At 46.9% G+C, this 13,601-nt stretch overlaps 1 protein-coding gene across 2 annotated transcripts in view; it reads left to right on the plus strand.

The window, feature by feature from the left end:
- TMEM19 (transmembrane protein 19) overlaps positions 1 to 13,601 on the plus strand; it is a 547,743-nt gene that overhangs the window by 186,206 nt on the left and 347,936 nt on the right. For both annotated transcript variants that reach the window (XM_069228349.1, XM_069228346.1), the window contains one exon: positions 10,292 to 10,335. The gene's annotated coding sequence lies outside the window, so the exon portion shown is untranslated. The remainder of the gene's footprint in view (positions 1 to 10,291; positions 10,336 to 13,601) is intronic.

The raw sequence follows: 13,601 nt of genomic DNA on the forward strand, positions 1-13,601 counted from the left end.
GACACCCAACAGCCATCCACCTCACAACAGCATCCAGCCCATGCACCTGCACCCAAACACAGCAGACTGACCTCCTACAACCACTCCCTCTTCCTCCTCTCCCAAACCATCTCCCTCTTCCCGCCTCAATGTCCCTAAGAAGCTTTTCCTCACCAACATTGACCTCTTCCCTAGCCCTCCCCCGTCCCTCACATCAGGCCAAGGTGGTCAAAAGCCAGGCAAGCACCTCAGCCACCCAGTCCAGGGGTACATTAGTGTCCACAGCTATACCAGGTGGGAGAGGATCCCGGGCATCAGGCAGCCACACTGATAGGGTGCCTGCACCAAATGCTGCAAGCAAGGGCAAGGAGGCACCCCCAGCTGCTGCAGGGAAGGGCAAGGAGGCACCCCCAGCTGCTGCAAGGAAGGGCAAGTAGGCACCCCAGCTGCAAAAAGAAAGGGCGAGGAGGCACCCCCAGCTGGTAAAAGGAAGGGCAAGGAGCAATCCCCGGCTGCTGAGAGGAAGGGCAAGGAGCAGTCCCCAGCTGCTGCCAAAAGGAGCAAGGAGCCATCCCCAGCTGCTGGCAGGAAGGGCAAGGGGCCTGCACCAGCAGGCAAAAAGGACAAGAGGCCTGGTGCTGGGACTCAGTCGGAGCCCCCACCACCACCATGGTGGTTCAGCTGTTCGAGGCTGCAGGGGAAGGCTGGAGCCTCCCCCCATCACTGCCAGCACCGCCACCAGCACCACCACTGCCACCACTGAGCAGCCGTCACCGCTGGCGGACAGTGTGTAGTCCTGCGTCCATGGGCTGTAGGGCGGCCTGGCCCCAGCAAATCCTGTGGGTCTGACACCCAGGTGAGAGACTGTGACCTTGCACTCCACAGGACCAAACAGTGGACAAATCACCTACTTGAGACACTGTGGCCTTGCTCTCCCCAGGACCATGCAGTGGGCAAATCACCCACTCGAGAGACTGTGGCCTTGCACTCCCCAGGACAGAACACAGGGCATGTTGCCCCCTCCAGGACCAGTGGTATTGTACCATCTTCCGGCTGAGGTGTCCCAACATTCCCTGTCCCCCTGAGGTGCCTGTCTATTTTCGACCTGATGCCCCTGCAGTGTTCTCTCCATGTTGTTGCAGGAGTGAGGTTGGGCCTTGGACTTTGTGACGTGGCCCTGTGGCCCACGGACAATGAGGAGTGGGCAGTGTCTCTTGCATTGTAAATATGTATATACTTTTTTATTTGGATGCATGTATTTCACCTATATTTATCTTATGACAGCCTTTTTACACTATAGTAGTTGTCCTTGCATTATTCCTGAGGGGTACGGGTGTATATGTTATGTTACTGCATCTGTTTGTGTGTGTGGTGTTGGGGGTGGGGGTGTTGCATGTTGCGTGTGTGTGTCACTCTCTTTTTCCTCCCCCCCTCCCCTGTGTGCTAGGCGGCAGTACTCACCGTGGTCATCTTCTCCGGCGTTGGTGTTCGTAATGGAGCAGAAGGTAGAAGAGCATAGGAAACACATGCAGCTCAGGCTCCATGGCGGCATGGTTCTTCCCTGAGTCTCCAGAGGTGAGTCGTTTCCCTTCTGTGTTCTGTTTGCACCAGGCTTTTGATGTCATTGGTACCGCCACAAAAAGGTGGCGGATAGGAGTGTCGTATTACTGTGGGCAGTACATTGTCTTCCGCCTGGCTGCTGGCAGTTACCACCATGGTGACTGTTCGTTTCGCCCTGGCGGTCGGTGTGTGTAAGGAAATGCCTTCCTTGGCATGGTTACCCCCTAACTTTTTACCTTTTGCTGATGCCAGTTATGATTGAAAGTGTGCTGGGACCCTGCTAACCAGGCCCCAGCACCAGTGTTCTTTTCCTAAACTGTACCTTTGTTCCCACAATTGGCACAGCCCTGGCACACAGATAAGTCCCTTGTAAACGGTACCCCTGGTACCAAGGGCCTTATGGGCAGGGCAGGTCTCTAAGGGCTGCTGCATGTATTATGCCACCCTGGGGACCCCTTTCTCAGCACGTGCACACTGCCTCACAGCTTGTGTGTGCTGGTGGGGAGAAAATGACTAAGTCGACATGGCACTCCCCTCAGGGTGCCATGCCTACATCCCACTGCCTATGGCATAGGTAAGTCACCCCTCTAGCAGGCCTTACAGCCCTAAGGCAGGGTGCACTATACCACAGGTGAGAGCATAGTTGCATGAGCACTATGCCCCTACAGTGTCTAAGCCAAACCTTAGACATTGTAAGTGCAGGGTAGCCATAAAGAGTATATGGTCTGGGAGTCTGTCAAATACGAACTCCACAGTTCCATAATGGCTACTCTGAATTCTGGGAAGTTTTGTATCAAACTTTTCAGCACAATAAATGCACACTGATGCCAGTGTGGAATTTATTGTAAAATACACCCAGAGGGCATCTTAGAGATGCCCCCTGAATACCAGTCTGAATCCTAGTGCTAGGCTGACCAGTTTCTGCCAGCCTGCCACAACCAGATGAGTTTCTGGCCACATGGGGTGAGTGCCTTTGTCACTCTGTGGCCAGGAACAAAGCCTGTACTGGGCGGAGGTGCTTGTCATCTCCCCCTGCAGGAACTGTAACACCTGGTGGTGAGGCTCAAAGGCAACTGCCTGTAGTTCCAGCACCCCAGGACATCCCAGCTAGTGAAGATGCCTGCCCCTCTGGACACAGCCCCCACTTTTGGCGGGAAGTCCGGAGGAGAAAATGAGAAAAACAAGGAGGAGTCACCTACTAGTCAGGACAGCCCCCAAGGTGCTCTGAGCTGAGGTGACCCCTGCCTTTAGAAATCCTCCATCTTGAGTTTGGAGGATTCCCCCAATGGGAGGAGGCACAAGGAGGGTGTAGCCACCCTCAAGGACAGTAGCCATTGGCTACTGCCCCCCAGACCTAAACACCCCCCTAAATTTAGTATTTAGGGGCAACGCTGAACCCAGGAAATCAGATTCCTGCAACCTGAAGAAAGAAGAAGGACTGCTGACCTGAAAGCCCTGCAGAAACGACGGAGACACCAACTGATTTGGCCCCTGCCCTACTGGCCTGTCTCCAGACTCAAAGAATCTGCACAACGACGCATCCGACGGGACCAGCGACCACTGAGGACTCAGAGGACTGCCCTGCACCTAAAGGACCAAGAAACTCCAGAGAACAGCGGTACTGTTCAGAAACTGCAACAACTTTGCAACTTTGAAACAACTTTTAAAGAGACTCTCACTTCCCGCCAGAAGCGTGAGTCTTCACACTCTGCACCCGATGATCTCGGCTTGAGTCCAGGACAACCAACACCGCATAGAGGACTCCCAGGCAACTCTAACGATGTGGACACCCTGAGTTGACCTCCCTGCACCCCCACAGCGGCGCCTGCATAGAGGAGCCAGAGGCTCCCCCTGACCGCGACTCTCTGATAACAAAGGAACCTGACTCCCGGACCAAGCACTGCACCCGCAGTCCCCAGGACCAAGAGGAACCACCTACCAGTGCAAATTACTGAAACACTTTAATCATAAACAGCAACCCAGCCTAGATAACAGGGAGGATACAGTCCCATGTGAACTTTTGATTGGCGACTTAAGAGATATACAGACCCTACTCTCTCTGGAGGACATTGATAACAGCAACAATGTACCTACTTGTGACGATATTCTAGCAGACTTGGGTATTATGACCTCAGCAACATGTAACAGTGGCCTCAAACCTCATTCTAGGTACACACCAATTCTATCACCAGACAACTCAATCAATGTCTTTTACAAACTAGTAACCAAAGATCTCTACCAATTGGAAAACCAATATGCGCTTGGACGCAAAACATGGTTACACAACATGAATCCACAGGAGCACAAGGCTTTGTGTTCCTTTGACGATATTGGTGACATAGTAATAAAAGAGGCAGATAAAGGGGGAAACATCGTTATCATGAACCGAGAAGACTACATTGGAGAAATTGAACATCACCATATGTGGACGAAAGGCCCTCCAGAGCTCATGCAGTACATCATGTATTAGGGCCGGTACATCGACGATGTTCTCCTTTTTTGGTCAGGCAACTCTACCACACTGGACTTGTTCATTAAACATTTGAACACCAACTGTTACAAAATACACTTTACCAGCCATTCCAGCACAGTCAGTGTAGATTTCCTAGACCTGACACTCTATATCAAGGGGAATCATATTTGCTCTAAGCTATTCAGAAAGTCAACGGCTTCCAACTCGATTCTACATGCAAGTAGTGCGCACCCACATTCTCAAATCAAAGCCATCCCCTTTGGTGAAGCTGTTAGAATCAGACGCAATTGCCAGGAAGACCAAGAATTCACTATACAGCTAGAATCACTAGAACATCGCTTTTTGAATCGAGGTTACTCCAAGAAATTGTTGAGCAACACACACAATAGGATAGTGAAAGTCAATAGAGCATCTCTACTTGCCAAAAAATCACACAGGAAGATTGACAAAAAGAAAGCCCTATTGTTCATAACCACGTATAGTTGTGCCAGTTCAGATGTGTTTAAGATCCTTAAGAGTAACTGGCATATACTATTATCAGATGAGACTCTCAAGAAAGGTCTCAAAAGTAAACCGGATATGATTCATCGCAGGGGACATACTCTGAGGGACCAATTGTGCCACAGTTTTTTACCAAGAGCTGCAAACAACAGTTGATTTCCCTCACCACCTTTGGGTTTTTACAAATGTGGTCACTGCAATGTATGCAAGTTTGCTCTAGACAAAACAAAAGGAATTCTGTTAAAATACAAGCATGACACACACTATTAAACAATTCATGAATTGTAACACCAAGTTTATTGTATACTGCATTATTTGTACCTGTAAAAAGATTTATGTTGGTAGTACCATCAGACCGTTCAAAGAAAGACTACAGGAACTTATTAGGGCAATCAAAAAAAGAACAATGACTATCCTTTTGCAGTGCATTATAATTTGGAACATCCGTTGCAAGAAAGACTTGGCATACATACACATGGCATTGCCACCTTGGGCAGTTGCCCAAGGGGTGGCAATAAGACTCTCCATCTTAGGCAACTTGAGAGGAGATGGATCATTAGACTACGGGCAGTCGAGGAGGGCCTTAACTCTGACAAAGACCTACATTTGTTTCTGTAGTCGATTCACCTTTAACAACATAACCTCTTTAGAACTGTTACCACCAACATGACATTTGTCTCGCACAAGTATAATCCTGGACTTCTCTGTTGCAAATTGTTACATTTTGAATAGCAACCTTTTGTGGCATTCAAACTATGTTGTCTATTCCACAACCATGACTCACTTTCATATGTGATCGCATTTGTTTACTTATTGACTATTGAAATGACTGCTAATTTACATATCTCAATTTGCACATTTGTATTTTTTATGCTGTGATGTTTTCTCATTTATTTGCATGGCACTGTCTTTTTAATTGTGGGCACACGCACCATTTCTCTCTCTTCTGTTCCTCACACTGGGTTTCCTTCTCAACATGGCGGACACTGGAACCGGCTTTGTTTGAGTCCGTTCTCTCTTTTTACCTTTTAGTTATATATAAATAGCAGTTGTCCAGCGGTGCGCAATGTACACATCATGCGACGCCGCTAACAGATCGAGCGAACATTCTCCGTTATCTTCGGAGGTAAGATTTGTTCATCTGTATTTCACCCAGACTCCTTGGAGACACGCTTTATTGACTTAGCGGTCTCCTTCGGTGTATTGACACGGCGTATGCGCTTACGAGCGGCTGTGTGTCTGTCTTTTTTCTCCCGGTCAGCTTTGTGCTATTGTTTTCCGCTGATTACAATATTATGGGGGTTATTCTAACTTTGGAGGAGGTGGTAATCCGTCCCAAATGTGACGGATTTACCACCAGCCGTATTACGAGTTCCATAGGATATAATGGACTCGTAATACGGCTGGTGGTATATCCGTCACTTTACCGTCACTTTTGGGACGGATTACCACTTCCTCCAAAGTTAGAATAACCCCCTATGATCAGATTTGTGCTCAATACCCTGCGCGTTCAAGTATTTTTATAGCTTTGTCGCAAAATATGCCATTTCCTGATACGGTCTACGCTTCTTTGAGCGGGCCGTGTCTTGTTCATTTTACCAAAAGTCCTTATTCAATAGCTCTCCTATTTCGAATAGTAATGTGCTAAAATACACATAAATGGTCTTTCGTATTAATAAAATACCTACTACATATCGATTGGAGTTTCCCGTTATAACACCAGGGAGACAGCTTTGTTTGATTTATCGTTATATTACTTTCTTTTTTTGCTGTTTTTAGAATTGGCAGCAGTGAAACTTTTGTAAGGGGGACAGACAATCTGTCACTTGTTTTAAAAAAGTAAAAATACTTTTTTGGATACAATTCTACCTAATTGTCCTTGTTTCTAAAATCTGTTTTTTAGAGCTGACCTCACAAACTACACCTTATCATTTTTTTGTGTATGGTTCTTTTTTCTCCATTTTAGGCTTTTCATGGTTTTTGGATACTTTTTTCATTTCATTTTACCTTCCCTTCTAAAACATTAGTGGCCATCGGAGCTTAACAGTACAACTTGATACTTCCACAAGTTGGAGGTATGTCTGATTCCTTTTCTTATATGCGTATGTGTCTTTCTTGATGTCATAATCTTTCCATCTGTTACTACAACTCGACACTGAACGTGGTTGGAATCCTTAACATGGTGTATGCATCATGGCTCACTTTTTCTTTTTATTATATATTTATTACTGTTTCCTGCTTGTCATCACACATTTTATATGTTGGCACTGGCACCTTGTTGCCAAGAAAATCTGTGTATCAATCACTAGAATGTTTTTACTTTCACTGGTGTTGTAGAAGTGTTATGCTTTTACTTGTGGCTTAAATAAGGCATATCATCAACCTGTGGCATTAGGCCTCTCTCTTTATTCACAAGATTAATTTCTATTCCATTTCACACTAGGCATTGTAGTATGTGATTATACTAGCAATATTTGTGACTGACGTATTCCATCTGTATGTGTCCACAGCCTTGCAAAAAGTCAATTCTGACGAAACACGTGTCGCCTGTTGTTTTTCCGAATATGAGAATTGTATTGGCCTACTGACACCGTGCCCATTTTGTCCTACTGGGTCTGGTGATGTTTTTCCTGAGACACCACAGAGGAATACATTGAAATCTCTATGTATCTGCAATATGCCGTGGTTTTTCTTCTTCTTACATACCAGTGCAGGAGTGACCAGCAGGCGGCCCTCATCCTAGCGCAGTCAGTGGCGGGCCCGAGAAGCCCCCCTGTGCCCTGCCTGCATCGCCTAAGTGACTTCCGGGTCCCTCCATTGCTTTCTATAGCAAACCCGATGCCTACTTTTCACACTGCACCCGGCCGCCCCTGTGCCGCCCCTATGCCGCGGAGGGTGTGTTTTATGTGCCTGTGTGTCCCTTCCACAGTGCTCTACAAAACCCCCCTGGCCTGCTCCCCGAGGACGCAGGTACTTACCTGTAAGCAGACTAGGACCAGAGCACCCCTGTTCTTCATAGGCACCTATGTGTTTTGGGCCCTCCTTTGACCTCTGCACCTGTGTTGCTGGTGCTGTGGCTTTGGGGTTGCCTTGAACCCCCAACGGTGGACTGCCTATGCCCAGGAGACTGACTGTGTAACTGCTTTACTTACCTGAGAAACCTAACCAAACTTACCTCCACCAGGAACTGTTGATTTTTGCACTGTGTCCACTTTCAAAATAACTTATTGCTATTTTAACCAAAACTGTGTGCACTACAGTTTTAAATCAAAGTTCTTTACTTACCTGTGTGAAGTACCTTGCATTTTATGTACTTACCTCAAATTTGAATCTTGTGATTCTAAAATAAATTAAGAAAATATATTTTTCTATATAAAAACTATTGGCCTGGAGTTAAGTCTCTGAGTGTGTGTTCCTCATTTATTGCATGTGTGTACAACAAGTGCTTAACACTACCCTCTGATAAGCCTACTGCTCGACCACACTACCACAAAATAGAGCATTAGTATTTTCTAATTTTGCCACTATCACCCTCTAAGGGAAACCCTTGGACTCTGTGCACACCATCTCTCACTTTGAGATAATATATATACAGAGCCAACTTCCTTCAGTGTGTTAAAGTGGCTGTCTGTCTGAGCGGTTTCCGCTGTTGTCATAATTTCATATTCATTACCGCCGGCCTGTTGGCGGTATTACCGCCGCTTTATCACCAACCGCCAGGGTTGTAATGAGGGTCTATGTGTGGAGGTCTCCTCGCCACTGTGTTCCCTTTAAAATGGAAAGCTCTGAATCTATTTGAGTGAGAGTCTTGCTGGGACCCTTTTACTTGGGGGGAAACATATATGTAGGTAAATAGAGCTGGAGCGCTGTGGGGTGTGGGGTGGTCACATAGCTATGCAATTCTCAAAAGTAACATGGGAAAGGTGATTGGCATACTCCATTCCTTGGGGGGAGTATAGGGTAGTTGTAACAGTTTGAAGGGGATTTTAGAAATGTAAGTTTCTTCTCTTATTGTTTCTTTCTTATCTCGTGTTGTTTTCATTATGAATGTTGTTATATGGGCAAAGTACTGAATAACACTGTTCTGTAAGGATCTTGATAAAATGGTGGAACTATGTTTGCGTTATCATTCAGAGAACATAATGTAATGTTTATCAAAAAATTTCAGTAAAAAGATATACACAAAAAAGAGCGACTACGGCCCCATAGTTAGCTACAAAATTCCTTTAATAACCGGTGAGTTCCAGAAAAAGGTTGTCACTTGTGTCTGGACAATGGGCACCTTCTGTCCTAATAGTGGCTGAATCTTAGCATCCAAACACTAAGGCCCTCATTCCGACATTGGCCGGCGGCGGTCGCCGCCGGCCTGTCGGGGGCCGCCAGAATACCGTTCCGCGGTCGAAAGACCGCGGCGGTGATTCTGACTTTCCCGCTGGGCTGGCGGGCGGCCGCCTTCAGGCCGCCCGCCAGCCCAGCGGGAAAGAGGCTTCCACGATGAAGCCGGCTCGGAATCGAGCCGGCGGAGTGGAAGCTGTGCGACGGGTGCAGTTGCACCCGTCACATATTTCACTGTCTGCGAAGCAGACAGTGAAATACATTTAGGGGCCCTCTTACGGGGGCCCCTGCAGTGCCCATGCCAGTGGCATGGGCACTGCAGGGGCCCCCAGGGGCCCCGCGACCCCCCCTACCGCCATCCGGTTCCCGGCGGGAGAACCGCCGGGAACTGGATGGCGGTAGGGGGGGTCGGAATCCCCTCGGCGGCGCAGCTAGCTGCGCCGCCTTGGAGGATTCCTATGGGCGGCGGTACACTGGCGGGAGACCGCCAGTGTTGCCGGTCCGACCGCGGCTTTACCGCCGCGGTCGGAATGCCCATTGGAGCACCGCCGGCCTGTCGGCGGTGCTCCCGCGGTCCTCCACCGTGGCGGTTTGAAACCGCCAGGGTCGGAATGAGGGCCTAAATCTTCCTGTTACCCCTGCTCTGATGTCCAAGGTAGACTACAGTGAAATGCCCTACCTGCACTTGGTTGCTTTGATGGTCAAGTTTGGTTCCCTGTATCCTGAACAAAACATATTCTTCAGGTATTCCCACCATGAATTGCTAAATACTTACATGTGATTGATCCAGGTAGGCCATTAAGCAGTGATATACGTCAGGAGCAATATTCAACCCAAAGGGCATTACCTTAAACTGAAATAACTCCTCCTGGATAGAAAATGTTGTCTTCTCCTGAGCACTAGGCACTTAAGCAACCAGGCAGTAGACACTGGTCAAATCAAAGGTGCTCAATACTTCGCAACACCCAATCGGTCATCAGCTCTGGCAATCGAATGTGATTCTGTCTTACTGACTGCAGCTGTAATACACACATAATACACACATAATGTAATGCACACATAATGCAAGTCCATGGAACCTTGCTTGGGAAGCAACACAACTGGGCTAGTTTAAATTCTATAGAGTCTCTCAATTACTCCCAAGTCCAACACCTTGCCCACTTCTGACCTAATGCATTCCTGGACTCATCGCGTTGAGGTGACTCAGAAGTTCCTTCTCTGATAAAATTTAGTGGGCTTTGCACTGGGTGCAAATAGGTTTTGGAAGCTTCCTTGCAATGGTTTTAGCAATTAAGTTTAATTAGGAATGTCTTTAATGAAAAACTAAAGTTGAATAGACACTCGGTATTCTGTGATTTTTTGTTTTTCTATTCTGAATATGTTGGCTGGATTTCCTTTTCCAAACTTGTAAATTGTTCTCTTTTTCTTTCTTCTTTCTTCCAGGTGTGCAGCCAGTCGACAGACCGTTGGAAAAAATGAAAACTGAGGTATCTGTAAATATCCTTCATTGCTCTAAATTTAGCAAATTTTTAATGACTGGGCAGTTTAGATGACTTTACTATATTCCTTCCTTTTCCTCCCTTCCCTAGACTTGTCAGCCAACTTAACAGAGTATGATACAGGTCTAACGAAAGGTTGAGACACAATCTGTTTAAAAACAAATCTGTTGGTTGATCAGAAGGGTTATTACCTTGTAGACCTACTCTAGTGGGAGTGAAGAGAACTCCATCAGGTGTGGCTTACTATTACCCCACGTCCTATACTCTCCAGGACTCTGGGCACTTTACAGCTGCTGATAAGTGCTAAAGTGCAAGTGCTTCCTGTCTAAATCGTATTTGTGAATAGTTTATCCATGATTGGCATATTTGATTTATTAATAAGTCCTTAGTATAGTGCACCAGGAGTGCCCATGGCCTGTAAATCAAATGCTACTAGTGGGCCTGCAGCACTGGTTGTGCCACCCACATTAGTAGCCCTGTAAACATCGCTCAGACCTGCCACTGCAATGTCTGTGTGTGCAGTTTTAAACTGCCAATTAGACTTGGCAAGTGTACCCATTTGCCAGGTCTAAACCTTCCCCTTTACTACATGTAGGGCACCTCTAAGGTAGGCCCTAAGTAGCCCCATGGGCAGGGCGCAGTGTATGTTAAAGGTGGGACATGTACTTACGTGTGTTACATGTCCTAACAGTGGAATACTGCTAAATTCGGTTTTCACTGTGCAAGGCCTATCTCTCTCTTAGGTTAACATGGGGGCTGCCTTTAAATATTATTAAAGTGATGATTCCCTTTGAGAACAGATAGAAATATGGAGTTTAGGGTCTCTGCACTCACAATTTAAAAATACATCTTTTGGTAAGGGTTGTTTTTAAATTACGTGTTCGAAAATGCCACTTTTAGAAAGTAGGCATTTTCTTGCTTAAACCATTCTGTGACTCTGCTTGTTTGTGGATTCCCTGTCTCGGTCAGTTTGACACTTGGGCTGTTTGCACCTCTCTCTAGACAGTGACACAAAGTGGGCTGGGGGGGTAGCCTGCATATCTTGATGCTGAGCTAGAGGGGAGGGAGGAGTGGTCACTTGCACCTGAAAGGACTGTGCCTGCCCTCACACAATACGGTTTCCAACCCCCTGGTGTGTGTCTGGGGCCTGGCCTGGACAAGGAAGGATCTTGCAAACACCTGATACTTTGTTTGAAGTTTGCCAACATCAAAGGCAGAAAGGGGTATAAGTATTGGACACAAAAACCCAGACTTTTAGAACCTTTCTGGAATCAAGATGAACCTCTGCCCAGGAGATGAGCTGAAGGAGTAGTACTGTCTCTTTGCTGTGTTGGTTTGCTGGACTGGCCTGCAGTTGCTGCTTCTGCCTGAAAAGAGTGAAACAGGTGAACTTTGTTGTGTGTCCTGCTTGAGAAAGTTCTCCAAGGGCTTGGAGTAGAGCTTGCCTCCTGTTGGAAGTCTCAAGGACACCGAAGACTTCAGTTTACTCAACCTGCAGCACTGGGAACTGTGTGTTTTGTACTGTTCAAGAGGAGAAACCACTGCAATGCCGTCACTGACACCCATGGCCTGCACCGTGACCTGCTGATGCGGCACTGGGCCGCACTTCCCTGCTTCGCACCAACGCCGTCATCAGACGATTTCACTGAGCCGCTGCTCGCACTGTGACCTCTGGGCCCCACACTCTGGCATCGCCTTGCTCACACTGCAGCCTTGGCATTCCTGACGGCGCTGCCCCTGCTGACTCCGGTGCTGCTGCCTCCACCGTGGCCTGTGGACACCGATTGTGAGGTACATGAAGCACCGTCTCGCACCGCAGCCCCGATCCACCGACGCCAGCACCATCGACTCCAGTGTCGTCAACAGACATCCCTGTCCACCGACGCCAGCGCTCCTGACTTCATCAGCCCGAAGTTCAATCCGCACCGCATGTAACTTCAAGGGCCCGACGACTCCCGCACTGACTCCGGAACAGACATCGCGACACCACTCTCCGGAGCTCACCGCAAGGATCACAACGCCCTGCAATTCCAAAGGTACTGTTTGCGGGTCTTCCCAACACCGTAGCTGGCCCACGATGGTGCAGACTGCCTGAACTGTTGGTTTTGTTGATCACGACGCTGTGATTGCCCCAGGTGAAACTATCGACTTCAAGGAACTGTATTTTTGAGTTGAATCTTACAAAATTCATATCTTTAGCACTGTATGGTGGATTTTTATCGTTTTGGTCTTGTTTTACACGGATAAATATTGGCTGTTTTTCTAAAACTGGTGTGGTGTCCTTTTGTAGTGTTTGAACTATGTTACTGTGTGTTGTGTCAAATGATTTACACATTGTTTCTGAGATAAGCCTGACTGCTTGTGCCAAGCTACCAAGGGGGTGAGCAGGGGTTATCTGAGCTGGTATCTCCCTTATCCTGACTAGAGTGAGGGTCCCTACTTGGACAGGGTGCATACTGACTGCCAACTAGACACCCCATTTCTAACAAGGGCCCTGTTAAACCTTTGCAGTAACACGTTGGCTGGTGGATGGTGCACCATAGAGAAGTGGTATGTCAATTCAGCTAGCTCCCACATTCCTCTCATATAAGAGGAGAGAAAATTAGTTCCCTGATCGGAAGGCACAGTCTTTGGAAATCAAACCATAAAAAGATCACAATCATAGACACATCTACACCACTGCTTTGTTATACACTAGATGACAGAAACTAGCCTTTTGTAAAATATAGTGTCACAGGAAGAAATAGCCAAAATTTGTAAGATAATGTTAGGCAGGTTAAAAGAGGAGGCATTACAGCATTTAACACATATACACACCAGCCTACCTGTTATGGTAGAGAGCAGGATTCAAAATAATTTACATTTCAAACCTTGACTTGCTCTCAAAATAAACAGAGTCAGAGTTTGAATTATCACACAGTGTCTGAGGATATTTAGGCAGCTCTGAGACAAACATTTATTGCTTCTTAAACACTCACAAGTTGCAGAAGCCTGCTGCAGTTGTTCATGATGTATTTTTACTTCAAGAAGGTGAAATCATTTAATTTTCTTTAATTGTTTTTCTGTTGGGAAGAAATAATTATGCTCCTAGAACCCTAGTGGAATCTGAGAAAGGCTATAATTAAATTTTATTTACACCCAGCTAATTAGCTCTGAGTCAAGTGGAACTTCTCTTTTCCTATTTGGATTCCTTACTTTTTGAAAGGTTACCTCTGCATTACCACTGAAAGTTTGGTTTGTTTCTGCTGCGACGC

The sequence above is a fragment of the Pleurodeles waltl genome, chromosome 4_1 (assembly GCF_031143425.1).
Source record: "Pleurodeles waltl isolate 20211129_DDA chromosome 4_1, aPleWal1.hap1.20221129, whole genome shotgun sequence".
Taxonomy (NCBI): Eukaryota; Metazoa; Chordata; class Amphibia; order Caudata; family Salamandridae; genus Pleurodeles; species Pleurodeles waltl.